Genomic DNA, 21,748 nt, shown 5'->3' with positions numbered 1-21,748 from the left:
CTTTTCATGACAGAAAATGCTGCCATTCCCCTGTCTGGTGGGGCCACAGAACACGAATCAATTCAGTACATAATGCAATATTCTAAACATGGCAAAGAAGAAATGAAGAGCCAGAAAAGGTAAAGTGGATTCTTGATTTTGATTCATGTAAAGTGCCACAAAGTTAAAATGCAAAAGTTACTACTTGAAAAATTTAGAAGGGTTTTGGAAGCCAGTTCTAGATTCCAGATTAGTGCAGAAAGAGACTAGAAAAGTCAGGAAACAGAATGAAGGCACTCACAAAGAGAGAAGGTAAAAAGTCTGCTAATAAGGGAAAAAAAGGAAGAAGAAACTCAAGGAAAACGGTAACAGTGTCGCAGACATTTTTTCATAGAAATCTTTCTTTGGGACTTGTTCGTCTTCTGGGAAGCTAAGGCCCCAGAAAGAGAATGTAAACAATTGTTATCAGCTGCTGTGGAATGCAATAGGATGCACCTGTGATTGGTTCATGTTCCATGTGTACCACTAAGAGCCAATCACAGGGCAAGCTCTCTGGAACACAGGGACAGAGAATTCTCTTGTTTTTAGATTCTTTTCTATTCTTAGCTTAGCAAGCCTCTGCAACTTCTCTCTCTATTCCTATTATTATATTTATAATGTATTATATATATCATATATCAATAAATCCAGCCTTCTGATCAAGAAACAAGATTCTCGTCTCTCTCGCCCCAGTGACAACCTCAGGACGCTGTAATAGTAAAAGGACCTAGGAAACTTAAATTGCATTCTCCAAACAGATGAGATTCATGTATGTTGATAACCTCTGAGTGGAAGGAGAACTATTAGGATAGTGGTTTGGTTAAGTTTTCTCTGTTAACAACCAGTGGTATCTACTTACCACCATGCTGTACGTTCAAATTATACCTGAGCCTCCAATTTTCTGCCAGAGGGAGTGCAGTGTTGTCTCAAATGTTCACCAAAAGGATGAGGAAAAAGCCTGTAAGACACGTAAGGTAAGAATCAGATTAATATAGAATCTTATTTAGGGGATCATACTAATTTATGCCTCTTTCACAATCGTTTGCTACATCGTGGCGACAAACTGTTTACCTTTTCATCTGCTTTCCCTTTCCTTTCCTTGTTTCTGGCTGTAATCACCTCCAGGCAAATGGAGTTATTATAGCAGACTTTTCATCTTTACTGGTATTATGTTTATATCTTAAAGAAATGGTTTTGAACTAGGAGCAGTAATGGATGAAAGAGCAAAGTTGAATACAGGGGGAAAATAGTGTCATAGTAGAGAAGAAAGTGAAATGAGAGGGTAAAGATGACCTTATTTGTTCAAAAAGCATTATGGGCTGTTTTTCATTCCTTCTTAGCCACAGATTCAAAAAAATTAATGTTTTTAATTTTCTTTTCTTATTTCAGACTTTTAGTGTCTATATAAGCATAGGAAATATCTTGCTTTAAAAAAAACAAAAACAGATTTAAAAAAACATAAAAAATAAAGAACTACAAAAACCACAAACCCCCACAATCTTTTCTTAATCATCCTAATGAAAAAATAGTATATTGTCCATTTCTTCTTTTTGAGAGACTAGTTCTTACACAAGATGAAAAATTACCTTTCAACAAAATAACTTCACAAACAAGAATGTAAAGGTAGAAAATATCAAGGAAAAGCACAGCTCTCATACAAAAAATGTTGCAGTAGAGGATGTTGCTGGAAGTTAACATTCTAATTCCTTTTGATCTTTGTCATTTCTTAAAAACATACTAAATTCTCTTCCAGTTTTAAAACTGTGTAGACATTCAGAAGATAGCAAGGCCAACCAGGCAGAGGGATATTATTTAACATAAAGCTAAAGTCATTGTCACTCTTTATATAAGTTTGGAAAGCAGAATCAGAGCTTGCTTGCATATGAAGATCCAGAAAAAGTAAGTGAACCTTTTCATATTAGCTTATTACACAGACTGAGGAGTGCAATTGTTGCCTTCTATTGGTTATAAAGGTGGGAGAAACCAGTCATTAAATGCAACCTACTTGAATTAAATAGAACATGGAAAACATGTTATAATCACAACCTCATCTATCTAGTATATATACACCTGAAAACATGAAACAAAGAACATAGAGTCCATTCACCAAAAATAGGGCAACACAATATGAAACAAAAGTGAAGTTCAACTTGTTTTTCCCTTCGTACAGAAGAAAACTACGCTTAAGTACATAGGCATTTATTGCAAAAGACATCATTAACAGAAATTGGAATTTACCTAGTGTTACTCATCCCAATCAGACTCAACTTAGATCTCTTAAAAACATAATTAAAATAAAGTTTTCCCTATCACAACATTATAATGGTATTTTCACCATTTCATATTGCAGTGTTCAGAGCATGGCTTCAGTCCTTACTGGCAAGAATACACTTTGACATTTCTTAGAAACATAGCTTTAATCTTAAAGATTATAAAAATTTCATTAAAAAAAAAATCCTGCAAGTTGTCCTACAAGCAGCAAAGAGGCTTGAGTTAGAGGATTGTTAATTAGAGTTAGGAGACATTGCAAATTCCTCAGGGACCAGCACAGTGCTGAGGCTATGATAATATTTATTGGCAATGGCCAAGTATTGTCCATTGCCCAGCTTCTCTCTGCTTTTTATTTATTTGATTAACAAAAACAATTTGCTTGGTAGAAATACCTGACCAGTTATGAATGTTTTCCTGCAGCAAGTTTTTTCAGACACAAAAAGACCTTGTAATTAAGTGTCCTAATGAAGCTGTAAGTTCAATAAGCTTATATTTTTTTTCATTTTAGCAGAACATTCATAATTAGGCTGTACATCTTTTTCACTAGCATTTTCAACTGCAACAACTATAAGAGCAGATTCCTCCACCCAGTAAAGTCAGTCCCAGTCTGTCATGATATTCCCAGTTTATGAAAACTTGGAGATTTTCAGGATTTTTCTTTAGTGACTCCGTCTGAAAGAGTAAAACCATATATCTTTTCCCATCTTAACAACATTTTAAGACTCTTTCTTTTCCAGTTGATTGCAATGAGGACTGATGAGTAGAGAAGAAATTGCCAGAAAATTGCATCTTGTGGTGTTTTACAGAAGGCAGGTATGCATCATGAATCCGTACTCAGCCCAATGGAAACCAGTCCTTGGCAGGGATGTTCTGTGCTTTGCTATCAGCTACAGCACAGAATCTGACACACAAGAACAAGCCCCAGCCTCTGTTGACAGCCATCACGTGATGTATCAGAGCAGAGATATGCTATACAAATGTCCAGGAGCACAGGATAATCTATAGAGTCACCACCCAGGTACCTTCTCCTCTTCCTTGGCTTTTTGAAGAATTCGTTAAATAGCTCCACTGTGTTTGGGGTGTTGCCCTCATCTAGGTTTTTGTTCTGTTATGCACTAGAGTGTGATCCATGATGCTCTCTTGGGGCCTATAAAAAAACCAAATATCTCTTCCCTCAAGTAGCAGGGCAGTCGGAACTTCCAACCCTTCTAAAGGGGTTATCAGCAAAAGGAACATCAAGGTTGCTTTATGGTTTCAGCTCATTCCCAATGTGATGATAATAGATTTAAAGAGAAACATGAGAACAGCCCAGAGGAAAAAAAAAGTTGAGCTGTGATCCTGCCAAGATACAGGTGTTTGGTTTTAGACATATGGACCATAGGGCAAGAAGTGGGGAGAAAACCACTGACAACTAAGGATGCAGCAAAAACCTGAAAGACATTTTCTGAAGCTGACTCATTTAATAATCCATATTATATTTTTGTACACAATTGTTGCTGTCAGTTTATTTCCCCAGGATTTTTGTGGGTTCGCAGTTAAAAACCACCCGTCATTGTAGGTGTCCCACAACTCAGCCTGAATAAAAAGGTGCTGTGAAATACTATAAGTGAGGCATCATGTTTTTTACACTGTAAACGACCTGTTTTAGACTAAACAAGGGATGAAGAGTAAGCTTCAATGAAATGCAGCAATTTCTTTTCCCCTCTGGCTGCTTACGCCACAGAGCATGATGACAGAGAAAATGACAAGTGAGTCACTAAAACAACATTATTGGAATTGACAGAGATTGAAACAGTCATATTTGTCTCTAAAAGATGCAGTCTATGTTTATCTGACTGGGCTGGAGTTGACGAGTTTAGGTACCTGCAGGCTCACATCTGGTTATGTTCTAATCTAAATTCCAATGAGGTTATTGATTCGGTTTGTACAAGAACACGGGTGAAGCTGGGTGGGCTTTACAAAGCAAATTGTTGTCTGAACCCTGCTAGAAGTGGCTGCTTATCCCACGTATAATGTTGCATGCAGTCTCTATGGAATATGGCTCCGCCCATTACAGATATTGCTGGCTCTCTGGAGATTAAATGTTCTACAGTACTAACTCCAGAGATTTATATTTCTTGACGATTTTATGGCCCACCTTAAATAGTTGCCCTCTGTAAAAAAAGCAGCCTGTACTTAGAACAGTATGTAATGATAAGAGCTTCTTTACAGAGTTTTTATAGAGCACTGGGTATCAGCTGACAATTCACTCTGAGAAAAATATCAGAGCCACCAAGGAGGAGGGGGAAAAAACCCAACAAGTGACAACCTTACAATAACCTGTGAAGAGGCCTCTTCTGTCCCAGTGCATAACAGCAGATCAACAGTGTAATTCCAAACAACATTGAAAAAGTCATCTAAATATTTGTATGCTTCTCTGTAATCATTCCCTCCTTCATGAGGGCCAAAGTCCTGTTTAAAATGGAACTGAGTAAGCTACTAACAAATGGAACTCTCAACAGGTAAAAGTGATTAAAATGTAAGACTGAGTAGAGCCTGTGCTGATAGAGGCCAATGTGTAGACACTTTTCTTGAGGAAATATTATGGCAGAAAGCTATACGATGAGGAGTGAAGGAGCAATGTGCATTTTCACACTCTCCCATTTTTTAACATAGAAGTTTTGTGTCTGTGCTACTGATTTGAATTTCAGAAGATCCTTCTCCCAGGGACTGATATTTGTACTAGCACTCTCACAACACATATAGAAACCCAGGGACCACATAAAGCTAAAAGGCAGGAGGCAAGGTCTGAACCAAAGTGATCATGAAGACCTATAGTCCCGATTTTTTCTCTATTTGACCACTTACAGCACAGAAAATGAGGATGAAAGACAATGTCAATGCACACAGGTTGGAGAGGTTAGGGCAAAACAACAGAAATTTTAAGCTGAATTATTACACTGGAATTTACATAAGATTCCTTTCTGGCTTTTCCGAAAGAACTGTGTTGACAGGTTCTATGTAAAAACCCATTGTCAAGGAACTACTTTATTAAGCAGCTCCTTTACACATCTTTAAAAATCTAGCTTGAAGTGCAACCTGGCACAATGCAAATTGCTAAAATAGCAGCTCAACAACCCATTCACATCCAAGTGCAGGGGTATAAGATAAAACTTGTAATCCTTAACCAAGGCTGGATTTAGGCTCTAGATAAAAGAAAACAGAAAGAAGACAGAAGACAAATTCAGTATCAGAGAGTAGGTTTACAGGTATTCCTATGGTTTCATTTCCCTATGGACACTATTTGCAGAGAACAAAAGTTATAAGAAAGCAAAGCAATTGCAGTAAATTACTGTGAAGCAAACCAAAGTGGAGAAAGGACTTGACACCAAGCTCAGTTCCAGCTGAATGGTATTTAGTAAGTTAACTTTGACATTGCTCTCTTGGAGTAGAAGTGCTGTAATATATGTTATTATCCACTGATATTAATGAGTTCAAGGACATTTAAAAATTGTGTATTGTGCATGAGCATCATCCTTTTAACCTGGAATTCTTATGGGACAACCATAAATCCATTCTTTGATGAAAGTCAGGGGTTTTACAGAACTCATTTCTATGAAACTTCTCATCAGGTAAAACACAATGAATACCTCAAAGTTTTTATTACACTCTTTATGGACTTGTTAGGATGCATAGAGTGCATCCTGAGGGCAAGACTGCTGACATCTCTTCCATCTCTACAGATGGTATCAGCTGTCTCTGGGAGCAAACAGCCGAATTTGAAATCAAATACGGCAAAGCAGGCCAATAAAAATGTTGATGCATGGAGATATTTTGGTGTTGTTGTTTGTTTGTTTTTTAATTACTTGGTATTACCAATGTTTTGTTCTGATCACTTGAAATTCCAAGCCCCTTAAAAAAAGTCAGTTTACCGATCTACAAATGTCAGATCAGACATGGAAACTTCTTTGCACTTCAGCTATTTCCCACAGGCAAAGCTCTTCTGGCAACCCAGCATTTCTAATGAAACACCACCACATGCCACAGGAAGCATGCAGCTTTTTCAAAACTGACAGATTACTGAAGAAACTGTGTCTTTAACTTAATAAGTCAAATAACCTGGAGTCTTGAGAACATCTTAAGTTATACTGAGGCTTTGTGGGAGTTTAGAGCCAATAGAACTAGGTCTATTTCCACACTGCAGAATAAAACTGTTATAACCCACCTCCCATTTTGCACTCCAGTGACAGAAAACCAGGTAAGTAGAAGTACTTCCAGGTCCTGGAGCATTCAGTGGAAACATTGGAGCATATTAGCTGCTGGAAGATTGTTGTTTGTATAGCTGAGAATTGCCATCATATTTTGAAAGAGCTTCCTTTTTGTTGTAAGGAGAGGGGGGAAATGTATGTATGTACAAAATACATACCTCTCTAAATCAAACAATTTGTAATTTTCCTCAGAACTGTTTTAAGAAAAGAAAAAATTTCCATTCAACTTTACTGAATTCCTCAGAAGACACAAGGCGATTACTAGACTGACCCCTCCTTGAAAACTACGGACTTTATGGATCCCAAAAGTTTTTCTTTGATCATTTATTTTCTGAGAGGTCACCTGGGCGCTATCCAAGCCGCCTCAAAGGTAAACCAGTTTTGTAATGCAAGACAAATGAGTTGTTTTTGTCAGTACACGGGTGAATCGGCGCATGCTCTTTGCTCATCATACACACAGGTGACCATGCAGATGCAGAGTTTTTGCCTCCTATGTAGGAAGCTGAACTGACTCTCTGTGGTAGGAGGCAGTCCTGCCAAAGCCGCTCTCCTCAGAAATATGCAAGCAGCACTCACACACATATGGAAGGACCAGAGACAAGGCTTCTTTCCTGTCTAAGAAGTAAAAACACTCCCGCATCTGCTGTTTGAGCAGCCTCATCATAAACTCCTCCTTACTTGGGGGAGACTATATTATAGTTTAACCTTTGTTCCAGGGAGTGTTTTAGGGGCATAGCTTTGCCAGTAGACAAGGAGAGGAAACTGAGAAAGTCAGCAAAGAGCATGGCATGCAAAGAGCTCAGTCACTCAAGGCAAATTCCACAGGGCTATAAGGTTAACACACAAAATTAAAAATTAACCATCGGTGAATTAAGGCCACCATGTTTCTTGGGCTTTGGGGTTTAACAGGCACCCGTTTCTCTTTTCTAATCAACTTTATTGTGGTTTCATGAAGAAAAACAGTAATGAAACTTGCAAACAAATACACATCTATAGATATTTAAAATATGCACTAGTATGCAGTAGGCATGAAGCATTATACAGACGTAAAAGTGCACAGCAAAGAGTAGTTCAAAGCATCATAGAAAATCCTAACCAAAATAAACTGAGGAGAGACTTTTTAGGCTATTTCCTATTTGCCAGCAAAGAAAAATAGCAGCTCCAAGTGACAAAGCAGGTGAAAAGCATGCAGAGCTCTTCAGAATGGCCTATTATCACCCCAGCAACCCTCAGGCACACATAATTGATAAGCAAAAGGGAAAAAACAACACTTGATGCCCAGGGCAAAAACAATAAAAAATTACATTTACAAGTTGTGGCATATAAAATCTGCAGGCACTTTGACTATACTGATTAAGGTAGGAAAATAAGATGTGACAGAAACAGAAAAAATCTGGATCATCCTAAGGAAGAAGAGGAGGTCTTTAACAAGATCCGTAAACCAGGTGGGCCAAGGTGTTCCCTTGAGGTGATGCAGAAAGCCTTCAAGATGACATCTATATGAAAAAAAGACAATAAAATGCAGCTGTTTGGGCCAGTCCCTGTTTTGGGCAGGCTGAGAAAAAGTTGTCTGCAGTGAAGAGGCAAATATGTTTGAGCAATGGGAACAATGCCCAAAAACTTGACAGGAACTTCCCAAGAAATACCAAGAACCCAAAGAAAAAGCATTAATTTACTGCTCTTGTAAGTAGCAGTGGACTTCCTCCACAAGCACTTTGGAAACCCCTCTTTCTAGAAAGCAGCACAGACAATAACAAGTGGTTCAGTTGTGAGATACTTCATGAAGAATCATTATGCAATATGATACATTTTAAATTCACCTCTTCCTGCCACTCTAGCTGGAATAAACTGCGCACCAAAGCAGCACATTAACTTTTGAATTTATGCAAGATGTTTTTGAAAGAAGGTGACGCGTCCTTGGCCCACACAGCAAAATGAAGGACGATTACAAAAATTGAGTAGATAGGTTGGATGAAGAGCTTATACTTCGCAAGTCTTTGCCCACCAAAATTCTAGGTATATATCCTTGAACCAAGACAGCCAAATAGGACACAAATCCAACTCATGCCCTGCTGAAATTTTCAGCCTGCTGAATGGATATGAACCATCACCAATCACATCCTGTGGTAATGTGCTGAACTGAGAAACAGAATGGCACATGAGCTAACATTCCCAATGTTTAGCCATTCCTGTTCCTGGTAGATTTTTAGAGACATAGTGTAATCACATTGAATTATGATTAAATCTACCTCTAACATGAACCAGAACTCAAATTAAACAGTTGTTCAGTCTTGCAACTATGCTCAGTTCCAAGCAGCAAGATAAAGAACAGTCTCCTTGGGTAGATGGCATGCATCATCTCATCCTTCAGACATTCAGTTCATTTTTCCACAATGCAATCCAAGCAAGGTATTATATTTCATGGGCTCATCTAGCTGATTGGCAAACTTTTGGAAGATACTCCACTGCGCCCTTAACCACAATGAAAATAATAAGCAAGGAAGAATGCTTGGTTACCCTAGACAGCCTCACCATAATTTGAAATTTTTTACTAGATTTGAGAAACAGAAAAAAGTCAGAATGCCTTCAAAGTAAATTTTCAGACATAGTATTCCCAGAACATGCAAACAAACAAATAAAATCCACTTATTGAAAAGATACCAAACTAAGACAAGGAATTCAACTTAATATTACAGGTGACCAAAACCCAGAGTTACAGTCCCCAGTGTCTTTCCTGTATTTCCCCTTTGTTTCATCTATGGTCAGAATGTTTCATTTGCAACCCTGAACTATGTAAGCTTAAACTAAAAAATTAAAATATATGTACTCATTATGCACATACTGTCTTCCCAGCTGGACTGCATTTCACATGAGGTGCTGGATGTGGGTCTCCTATGATAAATTCCACCTGAAAGAACTTCAAAACACATGTAGTCTGGTTGAACGTAGAAAAAATAATAGAAAAGAGTATGCCAGGAGCTCTCTTAAGTACCTTAACAAAATTATGATAGTCATTTGCAGTCATCTCTGAGTTTAAAAGACTGGCTTATGATTATCCCTGGCAGAAAAATTAACCCGCAAACATATGCACTTCATATATACTGGCAAATACAACCAAATACCTTGAAACAGGCCAATAGTTAATCAGTGAGATGAATGCTGAAAACAGTTCTCAAGAGTTTTGGAGTTATGTGTTAAAATCAAATTTAGCACTCAAATAGTATACCAGTTGTGACAACATGCCAACTGCCTGCACAGATGATTTGGCCAACACAGGACAATGTGCACCTGTGGCCACCCTCAGGACAAAGCCAAAATGTTGATGAAGAAAAACCTAAGCAGAGCAAAATAATCTACAAGTTGAGCAAGCTAACAGAATTTTCATAGCACGGAACAAATCCCAAAATTAACAGAAATTTTAGTGGTTTACATTTATTGGGAAGAAGTGGGTGATTAATTCATCAGACAAAAAAAATAATTATATGAACTACAACACTTTATTGAATGGTTACCTACAGTACTTTGCTTATTGCTCCCATGTATTTAGCAACCAGTTAAAAATACAGCTAAGGACCAAAATAGAGCTATATCCTACTTTGCTATGTTTTCAGTTCTTGTTTAATACACCAATATATCCTTCTAATCCATTGCTTGGTCTAAATTTCCTTACAATTTAGAAAAATCACTGGCACATGGGGTATGGAAATAATAATGGAATGCTCTGAGGCAAACAGGGATTAATTGTAATTGTCGATTTTTCTGAGCACAGTTAAAGTAGCAGCCACATGCTGCCTTATTCCATGAATCCAGGAGATTGTTTGAGCAGGCAGTGTTATATTACTCTGGGGTGGGAATGAAATCATGTGGGAGCAGCAAGCACAGCTCATGGAGAAAAATTACCATTTTATATTTATTACTTTGACTGGTTTAAGTGCCACAGGAATAGACTCTCTTATGCATTTGAGTGCAATTCCCCAACAATTTTACTCTGTTGCTTTGTAAACTATTTTTAGGGTAAGTCTCAGAAGACTTTTAAAGGCACAAGCCATCTGAATTTAAAAGGTTATTTTGGTGGTTTATCAAAAGGATATAAATAATATTATACATCTTTCCAAATTAGATTGATTCTTCAAATCCAGGTAGGAGAACAGAATTTTAGGAGAAAAATTCTTGTTTTGAATTTGCACATGATTTTTTTCCATAAGCTCAAATATGCTTCTTCAGCAGGCTTTTCATCATTTTGGATTTCCTTTGGTAACTCTAAGTGTGGATTCTTCATGCTTTTAAAACAAGATATTATTGTAAGGAAACTACAGGCTTGAACATACATAACTGCATAATTATACTGTTCACAAGCAAATGGCAAAAGAGCATAAGGACATTCTGTTTTAGAGGATGAAACTTAAGGAAAAAGCAGAGTGGCAAAAGTTCACACCTCTAAAAGGATATTTAATCCAAACTCCATTTTTTTCATTAAGCAGTAAGGTAATTACAGGTTGCTGACTTCCCTATCTTACATCTTCACACAGCCATAGACATTAGCCATAACCATTTGTTGGCATCCTCTTCTCCATCATTCTGAAAACCTGAAATCTGAGTGTCCAGCATAAAAATGTACCTTTCAGCTGCTAGCAACCTACTACAGATGGATTTTTGTGTTGACCTTGCAGCACGGGACAATTAATACCTTGAGAAAGTATATGCATTCTCAGAGTGTATGTAGTAATGGCTACACAATGAATAAACCACAGGAAAAGGCTGAAAACTCTTTACTGATTTATGACATAATAATAGCCCAGAGGTGCTTCCTGTTTATTTTAATAGTCTTTTCTATCTTAGTCACTAAATCTTGGGCTGCACACATTCCAAGGCAGAGTCAGAGCATGCTCTGATTCTGGCATCTCTGAACAAGGCCCTTTTTCCTAGCTGCCATTTCAGCAGAGCAAGCACCTTCCAACCCACCCAGCTGGCTGCCAAAACCACTGCTATGCTGCAATTTATGAAATACTTGTAGTGCTTCTTAAAGGACAAAACAGGCTTCCATACCAACTCAAAATCATTTCTGTGGGGAGTTGCACACTCTCCCCTGGGACTGCCCAGGGCATCCTTAGTCTGCCCTGTAATGTTGCAGGAAGCACAGGTGTGGGAGGAGCCAATACCTTTGTTTGGGCATTGTACTACTATACCAGCATCAGAAGAGAAAGTGAGAAAGGCAGTGACATCTAGCTGTCATCATCCAGGAAAATTCTAACCCACCACAGTGACTCTGATCCAGAGTGCTATATTAGTCCATGCCATTTCATAACAAACTACCAGTTTCAAGCTCTGTTTCCTTTCTGAAAGCTGGGTACAACAAGCAGCCAGCTCACTGCGTTCAGCAGAGGAGTACAGCTATGCCAAATTGTCAAGGTCATTGAGCCTTGCAGCCTCTGATGGAAACTGCATGATCACAGCCAGGCTGTAGAGTCCTTAAGACTGCAGCTGCCATCCATATGAAAAGACTTTTTGATGGCTCTTCCCTCACCTACCCCTTGGATAAAGCTGTGAATTGAAACAAGGATTAGAAAAAGGCAAGCAATTTCTCCTCCAGTAACACACATGTCACTCACACACACACTTGAACTATGGTGTTGGAACTGCTGTATAGCAGGTTTGGAAGTGAATCACACTAAACATAGCATTGTGGATCTAATGACTTGAGTGAACTACACTGTTTTTAGATAACTGTAGCTGTAATACACCAAATAATACAACAAAATCAGTAAACATATTATTCTATTATTATTTTTGTTATTGTCGTCAAAGCCACTCCTGTTTTGTGAGATATATGAACTTTTTTTCCCCAAATTTTGCATATAAAGATACATGTTAACTATCCTGGAATGGGATTAAACTGTGTGTTAAATGCTCTCCTAAGAACACTGCACAGATCACTCGACAATCTGCCTCAGTGTTTTATAGCTAGCCAAATCCTCCTCTCTGCTTTTATTCACTGTCCAATTTTCTGTAATTGGATTACTCCTCAAGGAATGGAGAGGAGGTCTTCAGCTATCATGTCAAGAAAGTATAGTGTCTTCACTAACATCTTCAAAGCTACAAGGATTTAGCAAAGATTAGGAAATAAAAGGATCTTCTAGATCTCATCCTTCATTCCAGTGAGAGTTACAGTTATACAGAAACCATTCCAGCACTTCCAACATCATTGATTCTTTTTTTTCTTTAAGTGATATGATATATAGCTGACCACAAGGGAGAGGCATAGCAAATAACTGAAAACAAATTCAAGAAAACATCACTGTTTCTCATGAACCAAACAAAAGGTTAAGCAGTAGCCATCAAAGCAGTAATGTCAACACACATACTTTCCCTGCCCCCACCCTTAAATCAGCTCCAGAAAACTGTAAAAACATAAGTCAGAAATAACTCAGATGAGTCAGAAAAGTAATTTTTTTCTGTCTTACTTTCTCTCCCAGTCCCAGATATATTCAGGAAAGCACAAAGCCACATCATGATGAAGTCAACAACTTGCAAATGAAAAGAACAAAGGAAAATGCAGAGAGCAGTGCAAAGATCAACAGCAAACCTTTCCTCTAGGAAACCTCTCTCCTTCCAAACTCCAGAAACTGCATGCAATGAACTACAGCCATTTGCCACTTAGGATGAAAATAGAAGTCAAAAGAAAAATCACAGCAATGACAGCAGATGCAGATAAATAATGAGTCCTACCACAGCACTGTCTGGGCTAGGAAGAGGGCAAGGACACTCATGTCAAATACCTGCATTGGAAAAAGACACTTCAAATATTTCTACAGCTGTTTTCTTCTCATCATTTCCCACTTAATATCTGTAACTATGGGAACACAAAAGAAAACCAAAGATTTAGGGAAGCAGGGACTGAGAAGCAAGACATCAATAGTTTCTTACAGAGATGAAAAGACAGACCAGCCAGATCAAATCTAACCAAGTAAGAAATCACATGTGGCAGTTCAGTAATGGTCAAACACACATCTCTGGTACAGTGTTTTACCCATAAACAGACTCCTAAGTTTTAAATAAGGTAGAAACATTGCCACATTTGCTTAATCTCTAAATAACAATGAAGAATTAGTTCTAAATAGACAGCCCATAGACTTTTTCACTTGCCACAGAAAGGCACAGTCTCCGTTCAGTGTCACTGGCTTTTATCTAAGTTTTGCTGCTGGTTACCTCATTAAGCACTGGCTTCTGAAATGTCTTGCATCCACTGTATTCTGTAGCAGAGCAGTTAAATTTGTCATACTTGAAAGAGAACTTTGGAAGTATTATCTTTGCTATTTGACCATTTTTTTTAATCTTTTCTTTATGCAGAATGAAATAAGAAAAGTCAGATAAAATTCAGAACCTCCTTTTAAACTGATACAGAGAAAAAGTTTTTGGTATCAGATAAGAACAGAAAAGACTGAGACACAAGATTAATTTACATATTTAGTGTCATCCAGCAAATACTTTTCACTGGTTGATATGATGTGACCACATTTCAAGAAGTGGCTTTTCCTTCCAGCTTCAAAGAAAGAGAAAAATAGAAGAATGAACTTTTCTTTTTGCTTTAAATCCACACCTACTTCAAACACAGCTTTCCTTATGAAAGGCTGAGCTCACTTTTAGATTATAAAATTAATCACTTAATACTTCCTCCCCGAAACAATACATAATTCTGAACGCTTTTCTTTGGTGAAGCACACACATTTTCCAAAATCAAAAGACTACTATCTTTTTAAACAGGGTGACTGAGAAATTTCACACTTGAAAGAATGTTTCCAGGGAAAGTGGGAAGAAAGCTGCAAAGAAGGTTCAGCCTCATCTTTTAGCCTTAAATTATGGGGGTGTCCTCTGATTCCAGATGAAGTCAATAGACTGACAGGTAACATACTGAACAAGGGAAAAAATAAAAATCAAGCAAAATCAACCCACAATGCTCTAAATTTTGATAGATTTTTTAAGCTCATTGCAGAGCTTGACCATTCTGGCCTCAAGCTACTAAATAGTTTGGTTTGTCTGATGGAGACCTAAAGTTAGACCTGCAGTGGAAGTGCTAACCAAACGGATAACAGACTGGCAATGAGAGGATGCCAGGTCTGCTCTCATGAGGCTACAACACTACATTGCCAGTGACCATTTTCATCCCTGGAAGTAGCTCCAAAGCTTTGCTTGACTCCCTCATTTTCAGGCTAGTCTCTGCTGAAAGGAAGATTTTCTCAGTACACATGGCTTTCAGCACTTGTTTTCTTAGATCCAGCCTCTGACCACAGTCATCTCTCTTTGGTAACTGATAGTTTAAGCTTCAGGTGTTAAATAAAGAATTTGGATAAGGTCGTTCTGTCTCACCCTCCCCACCTGCTCAGCCTCTGAGATGTAACTCACCGGAAGAACTGAATGGCAGCCTCTAACCACAAGGGAAAAAAAGGATGGCCAGTACACCCTGTTGTGTTTGATTCATGGCCCACTTAACAAGTGCTCTGGTAAAACCTCAATTCATTTCTTTAGGCCTATTTCTTATTTCCTACAGCACAATCTGTCTTATGGCTCAGTCAGCCCCATGAGGCAAAGCCTGGCAGTCCCATCTCCCAGCCCATGCAAGTACAAAGAGGAAGAGGAGGAGAAGAGCTGCAGACACTGCCAGTCAGCTCAAGGAACATATAAAACATCCCACTGCTCAGCCTCAGGGACCAGAAACAGCCTGTATTCTCACACTGGCTCAGAGTTTCAGGTGTCTGCAGTCAGACAGCAGCTCAGGAGGGCAGGGAAGGGCAGAGCAGCCTTCAGCAGCTCTCAGTGGACAGAGGGAGGAAGAGGTGCCACTGCCCAAGAGCCCCTGAGTCAGCACTGATGAAGAGACACCTTGAGCTCCTCACAGATCAATCAGTACAGCAACGAGTGCCACTAAACACACACAGGCTTGTTTCCACAGGAAAACATTTTAACTGCACACACAGGTGAGCACTTTGTAAAACTGCCAGTTTACACTGCTAATGTGATCACAAAAACCTACAATGGTAAGAATTTTATATTTAAAAAAATGTAGTCCAAATCAATTAGAAAATTAAAACTGTATGCCTCAGAATTCCAAAGGGATGCACAATTTTACATACAAAAGCCCCACAAAATGGATGAGACTGAATTTTCAAGAGGCTTTTATAAAACCAACAAAAAATAGCTACACTAAAGGCTGGCCAATTTGTGGTGTTGGGGGATATAATTATATCTCTTCTCAAACTGCTTCTGACTTTTATTGGATTTTTCAGGTTATTAAAAGATTTATCCTTCTCAAGAAAAAAAAACAAAACCGCTTTTTTGAATGGGCCTGAAATCAAACCAAGGGCTGTGGAGGTCCCTGCAGAAGATGAACAAGCAGAGTAGTGGGAAGAGTCTATCTCCACCTCCAAGCAGGAGCCAGAGCTTACAGCCCAGCCCTTTGACAGAAACCACAATTGGGGGCAGCAGGCTGTGTGACCTACAGTGTCTGTACCTGGGGCTGAGAGGGGAAGCACAGGCTGCGGGGTGGCTTGAGAGGAAGAGCAGGGAATGAAATCACATCCACCAGCCTTTCTGAGCTTCCTGCCTCACAGTGATCCATTCCCCAGCTAGAGCAGCAGAGCAGACACAGCAGCCCTGGTTCTGCACGTGGCCACCTGGGCAATCCCAGTGTATGGCCCACGCTGGTGACAGTGGTCACCTCTTTGCAGGATGGGCTAAGGCTGAAATCCTAAGGGGTCAGGACACTGATCATTAATCACAGAATATGCTGAGTTGGAAGGGACTCATCAGGTCTATGTGTATCATCAAGGCATGTGGATAAACAACTTGGATAACATGATTACTCTGTTCATATATATATATATATATTTATATACACATATGTGTATATATATATATATTTCTATTTATATGCTTTTTTCATGGCAAATATTTTGCCTATTGAATGACTTCACCAACAGAAAATCAGGGCCAGATAGTGGTATCAAGGCATTACTCACATGGCCAGTTTCTGACCCTTTCTGCTCAGGATCTGGCACTTTATTTGATGAACTGACATATTCAGATGAATTAGGGCTGTGGTTCACAGAACGGGATTTCATGCACAGTATAAAAGAGGATGAAAGAGTTTAGGAAAAAATGAACCATTATAAATAATCTAAGTTGTTTTGAACTCCTGCAGCCTAAATAAAAGGCTAAATAGTACAGTGTTTGGTAGCACACAGCAAAACTGATTTTTAATTGCTACATATTCTTCAAGGCTTATATGTAACAAATGGATAAACATTAAACTATTATTTCAAATGCATGAAGAAAAGCAAGTTTCTCCTCTTCTTTGTTTTTGTTAATTTTTCAATGTTCATTCACAACCTTTGAAAGGCTTAAGGTGATAGAAAAGGACAGAGGATTTGGGATTCAAATTGTTGTAGAAGCTTTGTTTTAAGGATATGAGTCCTGCACAATTCCCATTGCCTAATTTCATGATCTGCCCAAATGTGAAGAAGTTATATAATTTTGAGATTTGCAGTCTAGTAAGAACAAAGATCAAATAACTTTTCCAAAAATGTGAATGATTTCCTCTGAGGGGAGCTGAGTGACAATGAAGCTAATAAGGGATCTAGCCCTGTCCTCAGAAACATTTAAATGGCAACAGGATTAAGCCACAGAGTGAAGAATCAAGAATGCCTTCATTGGTTAAGTGTTAATTGCCCTGGCAGTACATATAATGCTGAACAGGGATGGGAGGAGCTGGGTTTATCACTGAGTCAAAACCAGCGGGTCAGTTTGACTTGTGGGAGGGAAACAAATGGTGCCTGCAACCTCCAGATGATGCTCTGCCTTCTGCAAGAAATCTCTCTCCTGATCTGTCCTCAGAAGAGCAGTTCCAACCTCCTCACCCTTTGGGATATTTTCACTGCTGAGCCCCAGATTACCATAAAGGGCTGGTAATAAAGTAAATAAAGTAAATAAAATTAGCTACTTCCCACAGAGGACTGAGGCACAAATAAAAATGAAAATGAAAAGCAGAGATATAAAACCAGGAGGCTTTTTTGTCCTTTTTTGTTTTTCTGTTATTTTTAAGGAGAAACTAGGAAATAAAGCAGCGTGAGGGAAGCAAAGACATTTTCCATCATGAATTCTTGAATGCTGTACACATGATCTCATTGGTAATGGGTCAATGCCTCCTGCTGTGCCTTGGGCAAGATGGCTGTGATATATAAAATGCTTCTAGTGACTGTTGACATTGCAGAAAGCTCTTATTTCTCTCTCTCCCCCTTTGTTTTTTTCTTAGCTGCATCTATGTCTCCATCTTAAGTCTATAAAATTGAGAACTTCATAGCAGTCATTTTTTTGACTTTGTAATTGCATATTGAACCATTTACTACACATACAAAATCAACAATTGTCACACTGTTAATAAACAGCTGGAAAGTTAAGCTCTAGTGGGGACATTCATGACGACATGTTGTCATCGGTAACACTGATCTCAGAGACAAGTGAAACCTGGGGGCTTGTAGCCATCAGCTCAGACCCAAACCAGCTGAAATCAAGGCAAAAGCTCCCTTCCAGACCAGAGAGAAAATACTGAGTGGCGTAATAACAGACAGGTTCTACTTACTTTCATTAGTTCATTCCTCAAAAGGGGCAGAAAAAAAAATATTTTTCTATCATTCTCCTTCTAGAAAAAATGCTGTTTCATACACCCAATTTCCTCAGAGAGCTACAAAATCCTCAGAGGACTCAGTTGAGTAATGTGATGCTTCTAAACAGAAGGTGACAAGCAGTCATCTGATAGTATTTTTTTTTTCCTACATAGGGAGCATACAGAGGTTGGTGTAGAAATGACACAGAGAAGAAAGCAGCCGAATTATAAAACACACATTCATTATAGTGTGTATATGTATAGGATCATGATTACTAATGGCAAAAAGCAAGTGGATTTTCCTGAGTGCTAGTAGCATTTCAGTTTTCTCTAGGTCATTGCAGCACAGAAGCTTCACATATAGTAAGTAGATAGAGGGTGATTTTTCTGTTTCTTTTGCTTTCCCTGTTTAAATAGTAACTCAGATAGGAATAGACTATTTATGTCACTAGAATATAGCATAGAAAAGAAGCTGTAATATCTGCATATTTTATAGTTCATCTTTTTCTGGACTCACTAAGGTGCCCATCAGTAAACAAGGAGATATTAGATGACCAAAATACAGCATTATTTATTTTTATTGTCTATTACTTATTGCTGTTTACTTACAATTCTTAAAAGTAACACAGGACACCATTTAAAATTATCTATACCGTGAGTTTTGCTGCACTATTCTCTCCCCGTATATTATTATATATGGGTTATAACACACAGGCAGTGAAGAACTTGCAGCTAGATATTTCCCAGGGTATTGAGCTCCAAGGAAACCACTGATGTAAAAAACTCCAGCAAAAACATACTGCAAAAAACAAATGCAGATTGACCATTACTAAATATCTTTTTCCTTTGTGGTACATTATTACTTTTTACTGCATTTTTTCTTGTCTGACTGTGTGTGTGTGTGATATTATTTCATACTGTGAATGAGACGTAGAGATATCATTCCCTTGCCTTGCCAAAGCGGCGCAGAGAAAGTCAGTGGCTGTCAGAATTTTTGCTGCACAATACTGCTTTTCATGAAAAGTACCACTACAAACAGTGAATAAGAAGAGTAGTCAGACTGATCAGATATTTTCCCCACAGTGCTTTTTGTAAAATCTCAATTTTTATTTTTTTAATAAACAGTTTCCTATCAAAGAAGTAATAAGCCTTCCACAGAGAAAAAAAAAAAAAAAACAAAAAAAAACCCAAAAAACAAGTAAGGCAGAAAAGCAGAAGAGCTCATAGATTTTAACAGTATCCACTTCAAGCAGATCCAAGCTCTCTGAAGAGTACTTAGTACTCTATAAAAGATCTTAAGGAACTGCAGTGACCCTAGTTTCCCCAGAAAAGAGACAGAAAAATCTGTAAGTCATGTGAACACCAGCCTTTCTGGTCCAGACCCACCTCACTCAAGCATTTAGCCCCAAGAAAAAAGAAACTGAACACAATTATTTGGCCTGCACTTCAAAGCTTAAACTAGGTGATCTAGTGAGAACTCTAAGTGTTAAAATAGAATAGCCTCTTCACATTATTTTTTGTGCCCTCCTTTTTATTCTCAGGCAGCTTGCTTGATGTATCTGTAATTAGACAAAAGGAATAACTTGAAGCTCTGGAAATGCAGACTGTGTACATATGTGTGTGTACCTACATCTCTCCTCCAGCCAGAGCCAGAAATGTACTAAGGGCATGCTTCAAGTATTCTGACAAAACCAAGCAAAGGGTTAAATTCAGTATCTTTGGTTGGGCAATAAGTTAATAAGTCCACGTTACTACAGAAAATACAATTCCACATGTTGGATCTTTTACAGTTATCTGTTGTTTAGTCTTGAATTCTTTCCCTTTCAAAATGTCAGGGGGTCAAATAAAATTCAAAAGGCTTCTGAGCCACTCAGAAAAGCCTCATTGCTCAGTGGATGGCGTTTCCTTTCAGAGAAGCATTACTAGTGTGCCAATCCTGACCACTCAGCAGTAAGGTGCAACAGATGATGACTGCATTCTAAAAGATATGCCCTGCTCAAAAGCTGAATAAATAGGTAACGAAATGACTAATTAAAAAAATAATAATCCAAAACATTGGTTCATTTCTGTCTCACACTCTGCACAAAATCACAGCTCAAAAATAAGGATAGTACCTTGATAACTCATAACAGGAAATACCTTCCCCTCAGGCATTGTTATTTTTTCTGCTTCAAGTGATACTTTCTAATCCAGCACCAGAAAGTGGTGAAATAAGAGTAAAGGAACAGCTGAAAATGCTGAACATTTTGATCCAGGACAGAAAACCAAGGCCAAGTCTAGCTTCCACAAAGTCTAAAATGCAAAAAATTAAAAGAGCAACTATAATATTAATAATTAAAATTGAATTAAAACTAATGTAAGTTAAGGCCAAGGGAGTGTTTTTACTTTATAAATTTTTTATTGTTTTTGATCAGTTAGAAGTACAGAAGGCTTTGAATACAGAAATATGCATGCAAATGAAATAGTATGTACTAAGAATGTCTTAACTGAGGACATTTTTTTTAAATAAACCATAAAAGTTGTCCTTAATATATTATTACATTAATTATACACAAATAAGTTATGAGAATTATGTTTAAATAACTGCTGTGTAGGCAAGCATCCAAGAGGATTAAAAACACAACCTTGAATCCAGATTCTCATTTTGTCAATGCCACAGCAATCACTGCAGTTATGCTGCTATGAGGACCATTGCCATACAGCCTCAGCCTGGCTCTGAGTTGCTATGGCATGGGAAGACTCAGTTGGACTTCAATTGCCAGAACTCCTCAGACTCTTAAAGAGAACCTTTATTCCAGAAATAGAAGGGCAACAATCACCCTTAGATTAGGAAAGAGCATTGGTTTCCCATTGCCTCCAAAGGTTCATGTCAAGTCACAAGTGTAAGAATGAGGGGGGACAGTGAAGAACTGTATCTCACAAATCTCCCTCCTAAATTCCTTCTGGGATGCTCGGGTGCCCTTCCCACTCCCACAGAAAGGTTTATCACAAGTTTCAGAAAGGCAGCAGAGAGGCAGAGCTGAGGCAGTTCCATGCTCAAAGTGTTTGAATGCAAACCTCAGTATTTATCTAGCTTTTAAAAGATGAAAGGCAGCCTCTGATCATTACAATGAAATTAATTGTGCAGACTTCACAATAATAGATAGTGCCCAATGCAGTTTTCAAAAGTACATTGTTAGTATCTCTGAACATTAGGCAAACTTGATTTTGTAAAGGTGATGTTACCCCTGTTGTAACTGTAACCCCCCACATCCTCTCTAAGAACTCTATCTGAGAAAGCCCAGGTGCAGAGGATCCTTGAAAAATACTCTGGGCTTTGTACAAGGAGAAAAAAGTCTGTATAAAGCTTTTATGCAATTATGGATTAAGGATGAGGTCTGAAATCCAGCTGCTAAAATACTTAAGGAGTGTTGCTGGCAACCTTTATATGGTAATAAGAGCTTGATGCTTTGTAAACTAACAACACAAATATTTTAAGTATTCAGCAGCACGAAAGTCAAAATGCCAACTAGACTGCCAGAGAAGGAAGGAAGCAGTAGTACTGAAAGGAATTATT

Source organism: Melospiza melodia, chromosome 3 (assembly GCF_035770615.1).
Source record: "Melospiza melodia melodia isolate bMelMel2 chromosome 3, bMelMel2.pri, whole genome shotgun sequence".
Classification (NCBI taxonomy): Eukaryota; Metazoa; Chordata; class Aves; order Passeriformes; family Passerellidae; genus Melospiza; species Melospiza melodia.
Note: the sequence above shows the minus strand (reverse complement) of the source record.